Source organism: Rhinoderma darwinii, unplaced genomic scaffold, assembly GCF_050947455.1.
Source record: "Rhinoderma darwinii isolate aRhiDar2 unplaced genomic scaffold, aRhiDar2.hap1 Scaffold_275, whole genome shotgun sequence".
In the NCBI taxonomy this organism is placed as follows: domain Eukaryota; kingdom Metazoa; phylum Chordata; class Amphibia; order Anura; family Rhinodermatidae; genus Rhinoderma; species Rhinoderma darwinii.
In genome coordinates, this window is record NW_027463041.1 from 36568 (window position 1) to 50721 (window position 14154).

The following is a 14154-nucleotide window of genomic DNA, read 5'->3' on the forward strand; positions in this document are numbered from 1 at the left end:
TGTGTGATAATGAGCTCATTTATTAAATGCAATTAATTAATACATTGCCACCTCTTGTTGTGTGTGTGTGTGTGTGTGTGTGTGTGTGTGTGTGTGTGTGTGTGTGTGTGTGTGTGTGTGTGTGTGTCTTCTGTGTTTCTGTGTTTCCGGCATTTCACATTGGAACAGCTCATTCACCTTCCTTGTCTTCTCTCCGCCCTCCCTTTTAGGTAAGTTAAAGAGCTGCACCTGAGCCAGCCACTGATTGATGCAGCACCACAGTCAAATAGTGGAGTGGAGTGGAGTAGGGGAACAGCAAACAGCCATTAAAGCAGCCAGCCGCCTACCCGCCACAATGGACCTACCTGTGTACACTAGATGGATGTGATGGAATGTACTGTCGTCCCTACATTTCAAGAAGAAGTAAGAATTGCAGTTGCAACAAACCCTTGCTTGCCTACAAAGAGAGCAGCAATTTGGATTTGTTACTATGTTACCTGGAAGAATAACAAACTGTGCAAGGATGGAGGTTGTAGGAGCAAAGAGAAGTTGTCTGTAAAGTTGGTGGATGCCTATTTTCCATTTTGCAGTCCCTTGTCTCCCTCTTGTGGCCTCCTGGAGGCAAGTAGCTGTGCAAAAAAAAGACAGCCTGGCGGCCGGCTGTTGCAGTGTTGCCCTCTCAGGCAACACTGAGTGACTGACTGAGCCGCACCGTCTTATATAAAGTTCAGACGGAACTTTGCACGTGTCATAGTGGAGCCCTCAGGATTCCAGAGCCAGCTTTCTGACATCATAATGGGGCCTGCCTCAGAGATAAAAGCCTGGGCCCAGGCAGTGTTGGTCAGTGCTGCTCAGCAGGCAGCACCGGACTGGATTGGATTAAAGCTGATACAAGGTGTGAAGGAACAAGGGGTGGCTGTGGGCATGCACTTGCTGCCGCTGCCAGTGTTTATCTGCATGGCAGGAGGGCATTTGGGCGTTGCCAGGAAGGCGTTTTTATGTAGATTCCTCCTCCTCTTTCAGCACTGCATTGTGGTGCAAGCAAAAGAAGCAAATCCTGTCTGGCTTCCTCTCCGGCCTTTATTCACCTCCCTCCCGCTTAGTAGCTGTAAATGTGTGTGAGCCTGCAGGGCCCCATGGAATTGCCTAGGAGTAGGCTGAATCAATCGCTGCAAGGGGTGAACAGCAGTATTAGGCAGGCTCGGTCAACGGCCGGCCCATTCGGGTTATCGCTTCTCGGCCTTTTGGCTAAGATCAAGTGTAGTATCTGTTCTTATCAGTTTAATATCTGATACGTCCCCTATCTGGGGACCATATATTAAATGGATTTTTCGAACAGGGAGATGGAAATAGAGCTTGCTCTGTCCACTCCACGCATTGACCTGGTATTGCAGTATTTCCAGGACCGGTGCACCCTTCCCTTATGTGTTGACTAAAATCAGATTCCAAAAGTGCTATTTGTGTTTGCTATTGTTTTTGTCTTTCTGATGGGATCTCCCCTTTTAATCCCATTATTTCAACACCTGTTGGACAATGCATTTGTACAGTCATGTGTGATAATGAGCTCATTTATTAAATGCAATTAATTAATACATTGCCACCTCTTGTTGTGTGTGTGTGTGTGTGTGTGTGTGTGTGTGTGTGTGTGTGTGTGTGTGTGTGTGTCTTCTGTGTTTCTGTGTTTCCGGCATTTCACATTGGAACAGCTCATTCACCTTCCTTGTCTTCTCTCCGCCCTCCCTTTTAGGTAAGTTAAAGAGCTGCACCTGAGCCAGCCACTGATTGATGCAGCACCACAGTCAAATAGTGGAGTGGAGTGGAGTAGGGGAACAGCAAACAGCCATTAAAGCAGCCAGCCGCCTACCCGCCACAATGGACCTACCTGTGTACACTAGATGGATGTGATGGAATGTACTGTCGTCCCTACATTTCAAGAAGAAGTAAGAATTGCAGTTGCAACAAACCCTTGCTTGCCTACAAAGAGAGCAGCAATTTGGATTTGTTACTATGTTACCTGGAAGAATAACAAACTGTGCAAGGATGGAGGTTGTAGGAGCAAAGAGAAGTTGTCTGTAAAGTTGGTGGATGCCTATTTTCCATTTTGCAGTCCCTTGTCTCCCTCTTGTGGCCTCCTGGAGGCAAGTAGCTGTGCAAAAAAAAGACAGCCTGGCGGCCGGCTGTTGCAGTGTTGCCCTCTCAGGCAACACTGAGTGACTGACTGAGCCGCACCGTCTTATATAAAGTTCAGACGGAACTTTGCACGTGTCATAGTGGAGCCCTCAGGATTCCAGAGCCAGCTTTCTGACATCATAATGGGGCCTGCCTCAGAGATAAAAGCCTGGGCCCAGGCAGTGTTGGTCAGTGCTGCTCAGCAGGCAGCACCGGACTGGATTGGATTAAAGCTGATACAAGGTGTGAAGGAACAAGGGGTGGCTGTGGGCATGCACTTGCTGCCGCTGCCAGTGTTTATCTGCATGGCAGGAGGGCATTTGGGCGTTGCCAGGAAGGCGTTTTTATGTAGATTCCTCCTCCTCTTTCAGCACTGCATTGTGGTGCAAGCAAAAGAAGCAAATCCTGTCTGGCTTCCTCTCCGGCCTTTATTCACCTCCCTCCCGCTTAGTAGCTGTAAATGTGTGTGAGCCTGCAGGGCCCCATGGAATTGCCTAGGAGTAGGCTGAATCAATCGCTGCAAGGGGTGAACAGCAGTATTAGGCAGGCTCGGTCAACGGCCGGCCCATTCGGGTTATCGCTTCTCGGCCTTTTGGCTAAGATCAAGTGTAGTATCTGTTCTTATCAGTTTAATATCTGATACGTCCCCTATCTGGGGACCATATATTAAATGGATTTTTCGAACAGGGAGATGGAAATAGAGCTTGCTCTGTCCACTCCACGCATTGACCTGGTATTGCAGTATTTCCAGGACCGGTGCACCCTTCCCTTATGTGTTGACTAAAATCAGATTCCAAAAGTGCTATTTGTGTTTGCTATTGTTTTTGTCTTTCTGATGGGATCTCCCCTTTTAATCCCATTATTTCAACACCTGTTGGACAATGCATTTGTACAGTCATGTGTGATAATGAGCTCATTTATTAAATGCAATTAATTAATACATTGCCACCTCTTGTTGTGTGTGTGTGTGTGTGTGTGTGTGTGTGTGTGTGTGTGTGTGTGTCTTCTGTGTTTCTGTGTTTCCGGCATTTCACATTGGAACAGCTCATTCACCTTCCTTGTCTTCTCTCCGCCCTCCCTTTTAGGTAAGTTAAAGAGCTGCACCTGAGCCAGCCACTGATTGATGCAGCACCACAGTCAAATAGTGGAGTGGAGTGGAGTAGGGGAACAGCAAACAGCCATTAAAGCAGCCAGCCGCCTACCCGCCACAATGGACCTACCTGTGTACACTAGATGGATGTGATGGAATGTACTGTCGTCCCTACATTTCAAGAAGAAGTAAGAATTGCAGTTGCAACAAACCCTTGCTTGCCTACAAAGAGAGCAGCAATTTGGATTTGTTACTATGTTACCTGGAAGAATAACAAACTGTGCAAGGATGGAGGTTGTAGGAGCAAAGAGAAGTTGTCTGTAAAGTTGGTGGATGCCTATTTTCCATTTTGCAGTCCCTTGTCTCCCTCTTGTGGCCTCCTGGAGGCAAGTAGCTGTGCAAAAAAAAGACAGCCTGGCGGCCGGCTGTTGCAGTGTTGCCCTCTCAGGCAACACTGAGTGACTGACTGAGCCGCACCGTCTTATATAAAGTTCAGACGGAACTTTGCACGTGTCATAGTGGAGCCCTCAGGATTCCAGAGCCAGCTTTCTGACATCATAATGGGGCCTGCCTCAGAGATAAAAGCCTGGGCCCAGGCAGTGTTGGTCAGTGCTGCTCAGCAGGCAGCACCGGACTGGATTGGATTAAAGCTGATACAAGGTGTGAAGGAACAAGGGGTGGCTGTGGGCATGCACTTGCTGCCGCTGCCAGTGTTTATCTGCATGGCAGGAGGGCATTTGGGCGTTGCCAGGAAGGCGTTTTTATGTAGATTCCTCCTCCTCTTTCAGCACTGCATTGTGGTGCAAGCAAAAGAAGCAAATCCTGTCTGGCTTCCTCTCCGGCCTTTATTCACCTCCCTCCCGCTTAGTAGCTGTAAATGTGTGTGAGCCTGCAGGGCCCCATGGAATTGCCTAGGAGTAGGCTGAATCAATCGCTGCAAGGGGTGAACAGCAGTATTAGGCAGGCTCGGTCAACGGCCGGCCCATTCGGGTTATCGCTTCTCGGCCTTTTGGCTAAGATCAAGTGTAGTACCTGCTCAAGCTGAGGTTAGTAATCATCCCTGCCGGTGGTACGTGGGCCATCGTAGGGGGATGACAGAACGCCGAGGTGAGGGCAGGGAACCACAACGGTCATCGCTCTGGTGTACGCATTTGGTTTAAAGGTACCATTTGTAGGTGACCAGGCGACCGCCGGATCGAGGTCATTAGGCCGGGTAGTTTGGAAGCCCGAGTTGCTATGTGCCCCAGGGCTGGTGACCCTGGGGTGCCCTAACTCACTGGGGGTGGGATCCCACTGAGTGAAGGCACACTTGCACGCACTCTCTTTCACGCTATATGAGCACACACCTTTATTCTCCCGGCCTTCTGGCTGGGAGATGAGGAATTTTTTATACCTGGCGGATGTCCAGGCTGTATCACAGCGCACATCCACTTATTTAATTTTGTTTTTCACTGTGTGTTTGTCACGTTTGTCACAAGGATTTTGGGATGCGGTGCCCTTTTGGGACCCTCCTGAGGTCTAGGGGGAAAATGTGTGGCCTTCTGGTTCCTTTTTCCCCTGCAACCCGGCCTCCCTTCTTCGGAGGGGAGGTGCAACTAGGATGCAGGCTCCTAGGTGGACACTGGGGTGGCAGCCCAGGTAGAAGCCTAGGAGTGTGTTTGGGTCTCCCTAAGCTTCGGCGAGGGGGGACCATCGATCCTTGATCCTCTAGGCCTATGGTTTGGAGGGTCAGGGAATGGTTATGCGGGGCCTCTCTCTTTTAAGAGAAGGGCTGCGATAGACCGCATCCTTGTGCACTTTTTGTGTGGCACCTCTGCACTTTTTATGCACTTGGGTGATAGAAAGCACGACTCGGGCTTTCAAAAAAAAAAAAAAAAAATCTGTTCTTATCAGTTTAATATCTGATACGTCCCCTATCTGGGGACCATATATTAAATGGATTTTTCGAACAGGGAGATGGAAATAGAGCTTGCTCTGTCCACTCCACGCATTGACCTGGTATTGCAGTATTTCCAGGACCGGTGCACCCTTCCCTTATGTGTTGACTAAAATCAGATTCCAAAAGTGCTATTTGTGTTTGCTATTGTTTTTGTCTTTCTGATGGGATCTCCCCTTTTAATCCCATTATTTCAACACCTGTTGGACAATGCATTTGTACAGTCATGTGTGATAATGAGCTCATTTATTAAATGCAATTAATTAATACATTGCCACCTCTTGTTGTGTGTGTGTGTGTGTGTGTGTGTGTGTGTGTGTGTGTGTGTGTGTGTGTGTGTGTGTGTCTTCTGTGTTTCTGTGTTTCCGGCATTTCACATTGGAACAGCTCATTCACCTTCCTTGTCTTCTCTCCGCCCTCCCTTTTAGGTAAGTTAAAGAGCTGCACCTGAGCCAGCCACTGATTGATGCAGCACCACAGTCAAATAGTGGAGTGGAGTGGAGTAGGGGAACAGCAAACAGCCATTAAAGCAGCCAGCCGCCTACCCGCCACAATGGACCTACCTGTGTACACTAGATGGATGTGATGGAATGTACTGTCGTCCCTACATTTCAAGAAGAAGTAAGAATTGCAGTTGCAACAAACCCTTGCTTGCCTACAAAGAGAGCAGCAATTTGGATTTGTTACTATGTTACCTGGAAGAATAACAAACTGTGCAAGGATGGAGGTTGTAGGAGCAAAGAGAAGTTGTCTGTAAAGTTGGTGGATGCCTATTTTCCATTTTGCAGTCCCTTGTCTCCCTCTTGTGGCCTCCTGGAGGCAAGTAGCTGTGCAAAAAAAAGACAGCCTGGCGGCCGGCTGTTGCAGTGTTGCCCTCTCAGGCAACACTGAGTGACTGACTGAGCCGCACCGTCTTATATAAAGTTCAGACGGAACTTTGCACGTGTCATAGTGGAGCCCTCAGGATTCCAGAGCCAGCTTTCTGACATCATAATGGGGCCTGCCTCAGAGATAAAAGCCTGGGCCCAGGCAGTGTTGGTCAGTGCTGCTCAGCAGGCAGCACCGGACTGGATTGGATTAAAGCTGATACAAGGTGTGAAGGAACAAGGGGTGGCTGTGGGCATGCACTTGCTGCCGCTGCCAGTGTTTATCTGCATGGCAGGAGGGCATTTGGGCGTTGCCAGGAAGGCGTTTTTATGTAGATTCCTCCTCCTCTTTCAGCACTGCATTGTGGTGCAAGCAAAAGAAGCAAATCCTGTCTGGCTTCCTCTCCGGCCTTTATTCACCTCCCTCCCGCTTAGTAGCTGTAAATGTGTGTGAGCCTGCAGGGCCCCATGGAATTGCCTAGGAGTAGGCTGAATCAATCGCTGCAAGGGGTGAACAGCAGTATTAGGCAGGCTCGGTCAACGGCCGGCCCATTCGGGTTATCGCTTCTCGGCCTTTTGGCTAAGATCAAGTGTAGTATCTGTTCTTATCAGTTTAATATCTGATACGTCCCCTATCTGGGGACCATATATTAAATGGATTTTTCGAACAGGGAGATGGAAATAGAGCTTGCTCTGTCCACTCCACGCATTGACCTGGTATTGCAGTATTTCCAGGACCGGTGCACCCTTCCCTTATGTGTTGACTAAAATCAGATTCCAAAAGTGCTATTTGTGTTTGCTATTGTTTTTGTCTTTCTGATGGGATCTCCCCTTTTAATCCCATTATTTCAACACCTGTTGGACAATGCATTTGTACAGTCATGTGTGATAATGAGCTCATTTATTAAATGCAATTAATTAATACATTGCCACCTCTTGTTGTGTGTGTGTGTGTGTGTGTGTGTGTGTGTGTGTGTGTGTGTGTGTGTGTGTGTGTGTGTGTGTGTGTGTCTTCTGTGTTTCTGTGTTTCCGGCATTTCACATTGGAACAGCTCATTCACCTTCCTTGTCTTCTCTCCGCCCTCCCTTTTAGGTAAGTTAAAGAGCTGCACCTGAGCCAGCCACTGATTGATGCAGCACCACAGTCAAATAGTGGAGTGGAGTGGAGTAGGGGAACAGCAAACAGCCATTAAAGCAGCCAGCCGCCTACCCGCCACAATGGACCTACCTGTGTACACTAGATGGATGTGATGGAATGTACTGTCGTCCCTACATTTCAAGAAGAAGTAAGAATTGCAGTTGCAACAAACCCTTGCTTGCCTACAAAGAGAGCAGCAATTTGGATTTGTTACTATGTTACCTGGAAGAATAACAAACTGTGCAAGGATGGAGGTTGTAGGAGCAAAGAGAAGTTGTCTGTAAAGTTGGTGGATGCCTATTTTCCATTTTGCAGTCCCTTGTCTCCCTCTTGTGGCCTCCTGGAGGCAAGTAGCTGTGCAAAAAAAAGACAGCCTGGCGGCCGGCTGTTGCAGTGTTGCCCTCTCAGGCAACACTGAGTGACTGACTGAGCCGCACCGTCTTATATAAAGTTCAGACGGAACTTTGCACGTGTCATAGTGGAGCCCTCAGGATTCCAGAGCCAGCTTTCTGACATCATAATGGGGCCTGCCTCAGAGATAAAAGCCTGGGCCCAGGCAGTGTTGGTCAGTGCTGCTCAGCAGGCAGCACCGGACTGGATTGGATTAAAGCTGATACAAGGTGTGAAGGAACAAGGGGTGGCTGTGGGCATGCACTTGCTGCCGCTGCCAGTGTTTATCTGCATGGCAGGAGGGCATTTGGGCGTTGCCAGGAAGGCGTTTTTATGTAGATTCCTCCTCCTCTTTCAGCACTGCATTGTGGTGCAAGCAAAAGAAGCAAATCCTGTCTGGCTTCCTCTCCGGCCTTTATTCACCTCCCTCCCGCTTAGTAGCTGTAAATGTGTGTGAGCCTGCAGGGCCCCATGGAATTGCCTAGGAGTAGGCTGAATCAATCGCTGCAAGGGGTGAACAGCAGTATTAGGCAGGCTCGGTCAACGGCCGGCCCATTCGGGTTATCGCTTCTCGGCCTTTTGGCTAAGATCAAGTGTAGTATCTGTTCTTATCAGTTTAATATCTGATACGTCCCCTATCTGGGGACCATATATTAAATGGATTTTTCGAACAGGGAGATGGAAATAGAGCTTGCTCTGTCCACTCCACGCATTGACCTGGTATTGCAGTATTTCCAGGACCGGTGCACCCTTCCCTTATGTGTTGACTAAAATCAGATTCCAAAAGTGCTATTTGTGTTTGCTATTGTTTTTGTCTTTCTGATGGGATCTCCCCTTTTAATCCCATTATTTCAACACCTGTTGGACAATGCATTTGTACAGTCATGTGTGATAATGAGCTCATTTATTAAATGCAATTAATTAATACATTGCCACCTCTTGTTGTGTGTGTGTGTGTGTGTGTGTGTGTGTCTTCTGTGTTTCTGTGTTTCCGGCATTTCACATTGGAACAGCTCATTCACCTTCCTTGTCTTCTCTCCGCCCTCCCTTTTAGGTAAGTTAAAGAGCTGCACCTGAGCCAGCCACTGATTGATGCAGCACCACAGTCAAATAGTGGAGTGGAGTGGAGTAGGGGAACAGCAAACAGCCATTAAAGCAGCCAGCCGCCTACCCGCCACAATGGACCTACCTGTGTACACTAGATGGATGTGATGGAATGTACTGTCGTCCCTACATTTCAAGAAGAAGTAAGAATTGCAGTTGCAACAAACCCTTGCTTGCCTACAAAGAGAGCAGCAATTTGGATTTGTTACTATGTTACCTGGAAGAATAACAAACTGTGCAAGGATGGAGGTTGTAGGAGCAAAGAGAAGTTGTCTGTAAAGTTGGTGGATGCCTATTTTCCATTTTGCAGTCCCTTGTCTCCCTCTTGTGGCCTCCTGGAGGCAAGTAGCTGTGCAAAAAAAAGACAGCCTGGCGGCCGGCTGTTGCAGTGTTGCCCTCTCAGGCAACACTGAGTGACTGACTGAGCCGCACCGTCTTATATAAAGTTCAGACGGAACTTTGCACGTGTCATAGTGGAGCCCTCAGGATTCCAGAGCCAGCTTTCTGACATCATAATGGGGCCTGCCTCAGAGATAAAAGCCTGGGCCCAGGCAGTGTTGGTCAGTGCTGCTCAGCAGGCAGCACCGGACTGGATTGGATTAAAGCTGATACAAGGTGTGAAGGAACAAGGGGTGGCTGTGGGCATGCACTTGCTGCCGCTGCCAGTGTTTATCTGCATGGCAGGAGGGCATTTGGGCGTTGCCAGGAAGGCGTTTTTATGTAGATTCCTCCTCCTCTTTCAGCACTGCATTGTGGTGCAAGCAAAAGAAGCAAATCCTGTCTGGCTTCCTCTCCGGCCTTTATTCACCTCCCTCCCGCTTAGTAGCTGTAAATGTGTGTGAGCCTGCAGGGCCCCATGGAATTGCCTAGGAGTAGGCTGAATCAATCGCTGCAAGGGGTGAACAGCAGTATTAGGCAGGCTCGGTCAACGGCCGGCCCATTCGGGTTATCGCTTCTCGGCCTTTTGGCTAAGATCAAGTGTAGTATCTGTTCTTATCAGTTTAATATCTGATACGTCCCCTATCTGGGGACCATATATTAAATGGATTTTTCGAACAGGGAGATGGAAATAGAGCTTGCTCTGTCCACTCCACGCATTGACCTGGTATTGCAGTATTTCCAGGACCGGTGCACCCTTCCCTTATGTGTTGACTAAAATCAGATTCCAAAAGTGCTATTTGTGTTTGCTATTGTTTTTGTCTTTCTGATGGGATCTCCCCTTTTAATCCCATTATTTCAACACCTGTTGGACAATGCATTTGTACAGTCATGTGTGATAATGAGCTCATTTATTAAATGCAATTAATTAATACATTGCCACCTCTTGTTGTGTGTGTGTGTGTGTGTGTGTGTGTGTGTGTGTGTGTGTGTGTGTGTGTGTGTGTGTGTGTGTGTGTCTTCTGTGTTTCTGTGTTTCCGGCATTTCACATTGGAACAGCTCATTCACCTTCCTTGTCTTCTCTCCGCCCTCCCTTTTAGGTAAGTTAAAGAGCTGCACCTGAGCCAGCCACTGATTGATGCAGCACCACAGTCAAATAGTGGAGTGGAGTGGAGTAGGGGAACAGCAAACAGCCATTAAAGCAGCCAGCCGCCTACCCGCCACAATGGACCTACCTGTGTACACTAGATGGATGTGATGGAATGTACTGTCGTCCCTACATTTCAAGAAGAAGTAAGAATTGCAGTTGCAACAAACCCTTGCTTGCCTACAAAGAGAGCAGCAATTTGGATTTGTTACTATGTTACCTGGAAGAATAACAAACTGTGCAAGGATGGAGGTTGTAGGAGCAAAGAGAAGTTGTCTGTAAAGTTGGTGGATGCCTATTTTCCATTTTGCAGTCCCTTGTCTCCCTCTTGTGGCCTCCTGGAGGCAAGTAGCTGTGCAAAAAAAAGACAGCCTGGCGGCCGGCTGTTGCAGTGTTGCCCTCTCAGGCAACACTGAGTGACTGACTGAGCCGCACCGTCTTATATAAAGTTCAGACGGAACTTTGCACGTGTCATAGTGGAGCCCTCAGGATTCCAGAGCCAGCTTTCTGACATCATAATGGGGCCTGCCTCAGAGATAAAAGCCTGGGCCCAGGCAGTGTTGGTCAGTGCTGCTCAGCAGGCAGCACCGGACTGGATTGGATTAAAGCTGATACAAGGTGTGAAGGAACAAGGGGTGGCTGTGGGCATGCACTTGCTGCCGCTGCCAGTGTTTATCTGCATGGCAGGAGGGCATTTGGGCGTTGCCAGGAAGGCGTTTTTATGTAGATTCCTCCTCCTCTTTCAGCACTGCATTGTGGTGCAAGCAAAAGAAGCAAATCCTGTCTGGCTTCCTCTCCGGCCTTTATTCACCTCCCTCCCGCTTAGTAGCTGTAAATGTGTGTGAGCCTGCAGGGCCCCATGGAATTGCCTAGGAGTAGGCTGAATCAATCGCTGCAAGGGGTGAACAGCAGTATTAGGCAGGCTCGGTCAACGGCCGGCCCATTCGGGTTATCGCTTCTCGGCCTTTTGGCTAAGATCAAGTGTAGTATCTGTTCTTATCAGTTTAATATCTGATACGTCCCCTATCTGGGGACCATATATTAAATGGATTTTTCGAACAGGGAGATGGAAATAGAGCTTGCTCTGTCCACTCCACGCATTGACCTGGTATTGCAGTATTTCCAGGACCGGTGCACCCTTCCCTTATGTGTTGACTAAAATCAGATTCCAAAAGTGCTATTTGTGTTTGCTATTGTTTTTGTCTTTCTGATGGGATCTCCCCTTTTAATCCCATTATTTCAACACCTGTTGGACAATGCATTTGTACAGTCATGTGTGATAATGAGCTCATTTATTAAATGCAATTAATTAATACATTGCCACCTCTTGTTGTGTGTGTGTGTGTGTGTGTGTGTGTGTGTGTGTGTGTGTGTGTGTGTGTGTGTGTGTGTGTGTGTGTGTCTTCTGTGTTTCTGTGTTTCCGGCATTTCACATTGGAACAGCTCATTCACCTTCCTTGTCTTCTCTCCGCCCTCCCTTTTAGGTAAGTTAAAGAGCTGCACCTGAGCCAGCCACTGATTGATGCAGCACCACAGTCAAATAGTGGAGTGGAGTGGAGTAGGGGAACAGCAAACAGCCATTAAAGCAGCCAGCCGCCTACCCGCCACAATGGACCTACCTGTGTACACTAGATGGATGTGATGGAATGTACTGTCGTCCCTACATTTCAAGAAGAAGTAAGAATTGCAGTTGCAACAAACCCTTGCTTGCCTACAAAGAGAGCAGCAATTTGGATTTGTTACTATGTTACCTGGAAGAATAACAAACTGTGCAAGGATGGAGGTTGTAGGAGCAAAGAGAAGTTGTCTGTAAAGTTGGTGGATGCCTATTTTCCATTTTGCAGTCCCTTGTCTCCCTCTTGTGGCCTCCTGGAGGCAAGTAGCTGTGCAAAAAAAAGACAGCCTGGCGGCCGGCTGTTGCAGTGTTGCCCTCTCAGGCAACACTGAGTGACTGACTGAGCCGCACCGTCTTATATAAAGTTCAGACGGAACTTTGCACGTGTCATAGTGGAGCCCTCAGGATTCCAGAGCCAGCTTTCTGACATCATAATGGGGCCTGCCTCAGAGATAAAAGCCTGGGCCCAGGCAGTGTTGGTCAGTGCTGCTCAGCAGGCAGCACCGGACTGGATTGGATTAAAGCTGATACAAGGTGTGAAGGAACAAGGGGTGGCTGTGGGCATGCACTTGCTGCCGCTGCCAGTGTTTATCTGCATGGCAGGAGGGCATTTGGGCGTTGCCAGGAAGGCGTTTTTATGTAGATTCCTCCTCCTCTTTCAGCACTGCATTGTGGTGCAAGCAAAAGAAGCAAATCCTGTCTGGCTTCCTCTCCGGCCTTTATTCACCTCCCTCCCGCTTAGTAGCTGTAAATGTGTGTGAGCCTGCAGGGCCCCATGGAATTGCCTAGGAGTAGGCTGAATCAATCGCTGCAAGGGGTGAACAGCAGTATTAGGCAGGCTCGGTCAACGGCCGGCCCATTCGGGTTATCGCTTCTCGGCCTTTTGGCTAAGCTCAAGTGGCTTGTCAGAGGGTCTCCTAGCCTGTCATACCCTTGGCCTTAGAGCATTGGCAGTTTACTGTCTGAAGCTCTATGCTGCTATAAGGGGAAGACCACGGAGAACAAGAAGGCGATCGACTGAGTTCCCAGACAGGGATACAGATAATATGGCTTCTTATGGCCGAATCCGATTCCTGGAGCGTGGACAAAATTTTGTGAAGAACGGCATCCGAATTGATATTGGAGAAAATTATCGGGAGGAGTTCGGATTGAAACATCTGGCTACAGAGATCCTGTTTGGACTTCTTCTGGTAGAAAAGAATGACATTCTCTGCCTACAACATCCGGCAAAAGACTATTATATCCTGGTCTTGGAGACAACAGCTGCCTGCCAGAACTTCTACCAGACTCTGAAATTGAAAGAGGGGAGTCCAGAGCTGGAAGGACTTAAATTCACCTTGCTGTACTCCTATGGTGAAGCGTATGTGACTGTCTTCATGTACAATCCGTATGTCACCATGGACAATATTGCTCGGTTCCTGCTGCGGTATTGTACGGACATTAAAAATGGCCAGAAGGTGATGGACGAAGTTGGCCTATGGACAGGCAAATACAAATTTTTGGTGAAGTTTGGAGCAGACCCAGATGGGATTGGGGGAGTTCACCACCCGCCTTCCAATTTCACCATTGGCCGTGACAGAGGCTATCTGTTCTACAACAATATGCCCTCCTATTGTAGGAAATGTAGGAAGTTTGGGCACAAGCCAGATGGATGCAAAGCAGAGGCGGCTGACACACGCTTCTGCAGTCACTGTGGGAAACTTGGCCACAATAGAGACGAGTGTCAGGAGGAGATCACATGTAATCTGTGTGGTGGGAAGAGACACACGTTCAAAGATTGCCCAGATAGGGTAAAGACTTGGGCGCAGGTTGCAGCGTCAGCTCAACAACAACCTGGACTGACTATTCTATCCAAGGAGCCTGCTGCTGGGCCATCTGTTGCTGGCCTCATACGGAAGGTGGCCCCAGTATCAGAGGGAAAAAAGAACCTATCCGTTATCCTGAGTCCTTCCGTAATGGTGGCAGGTCCTGTAGCAGTTACAGAGTCCGATGTCCCATCCGAGGCCAAGGGTCTGCCATCTAGCGGTTCTCGTGTGACTGATGTCCGCTCTCCCGGTCTTCCTGATGGCCAAGAGGATGACTGGGGTGAAGTGATGGAGCTGGAGGAGAAAAGAAAAAGGAAAAAGGTTGAGTCGGCTGAGTCTAGTAGTGTCAAGTCGAAAAAGACTATGAAGGCAAAATTAAAAGACGTACAGCCAGTGCTGGCAATGGAGACACCGCAACCAGTATCGGCAATTGAGATGTCTCAACCTATCCAGCCCACCATGGATATCCAGGAGTTCGCAACTCCAAGCCTGGGGGATATACTTCCTGAACTTTCTGATTCTGATGGGTCATCATG

General features: G+C 48.5%; 7 non-coding genes and 1 pseudogene across 7 annotated transcripts; all 8 read left to right on the forward strand.

Annotated features, from left to right (window-relative positions):
- The first annotated feature begins 1207 nt into the window (after positions 1–1207).
- LOC142703521 (U2 spliceosomal RNA) lies at positions 1208–1398 on the forward strand. Its single transcript, XR_012867567.1, has one exon. It is a non-coding gene; the product is annotated as a U2 spliceosomal RNA (small nuclear RNA).
- Positions 1399–2724: 1326 nt separating this feature from the next.
- On the forward strand, positions 2725–2915 carry LOC142703523 (U2 spliceosomal RNA). The gene has a single exon (XR_012867568.1). It is a non-coding gene; the product is annotated as a U2 spliceosomal RNA (small nuclear RNA).
- A 1316-nt stretch (positions 2916–4231) lies between these two features.
- On the forward strand, positions 4232–4301 carry LOC142703536 (U2 spliceosomal RNA; annotated as a pseudogene).
- A 787-nt stretch (positions 4302–5088) lies between these two features.
- LOC142703531 (U2 spliceosomal RNA) lies at positions 5089–5270 on the forward strand. The gene has a single exon (XR_012867575.1). It is a non-coding gene; the product is annotated as a U2 spliceosomal RNA (small nuclear RNA).
- Positions 5271–6600: 1330 nt separating this feature from the next.
- LOC142703524 (U2 spliceosomal RNA) lies at positions 6601–6791 on the forward strand. Its single transcript, XR_012867569.1, has one exon. It is a non-coding gene; the product is annotated as a U2 spliceosomal RNA (small nuclear RNA).
- A 1340-nt stretch (positions 6792–8131) lies between these two features.
- LOC142703525 (U2 spliceosomal RNA) lies at positions 8132–8322 on the forward strand. The gene has a single exon (XR_012867570.1). It is a non-coding gene; the product is annotated as a U2 spliceosomal RNA (small nuclear RNA).
- Positions 8323–9620: 1298 nt separating this feature from the next.
- Positions 9621–9811, forward strand: LOC142703526 (U2 spliceosomal RNA). Its single transcript, XR_012867571.1, has one exon. It is a non-coding gene; the product is annotated as a U2 spliceosomal RNA (small nuclear RNA).
- Positions 9812–11149: 1338 nt separating this feature from the next.
- On the forward strand, positions 11150–11340 carry LOC142703527 (U2 spliceosomal RNA). Its single transcript, XR_012867572.1, has one exon. It is a non-coding gene; the product is annotated as a U2 spliceosomal RNA (small nuclear RNA).
- The last annotated feature ends 2814 nt before the right edge of the window (positions 11341–14154 follow it).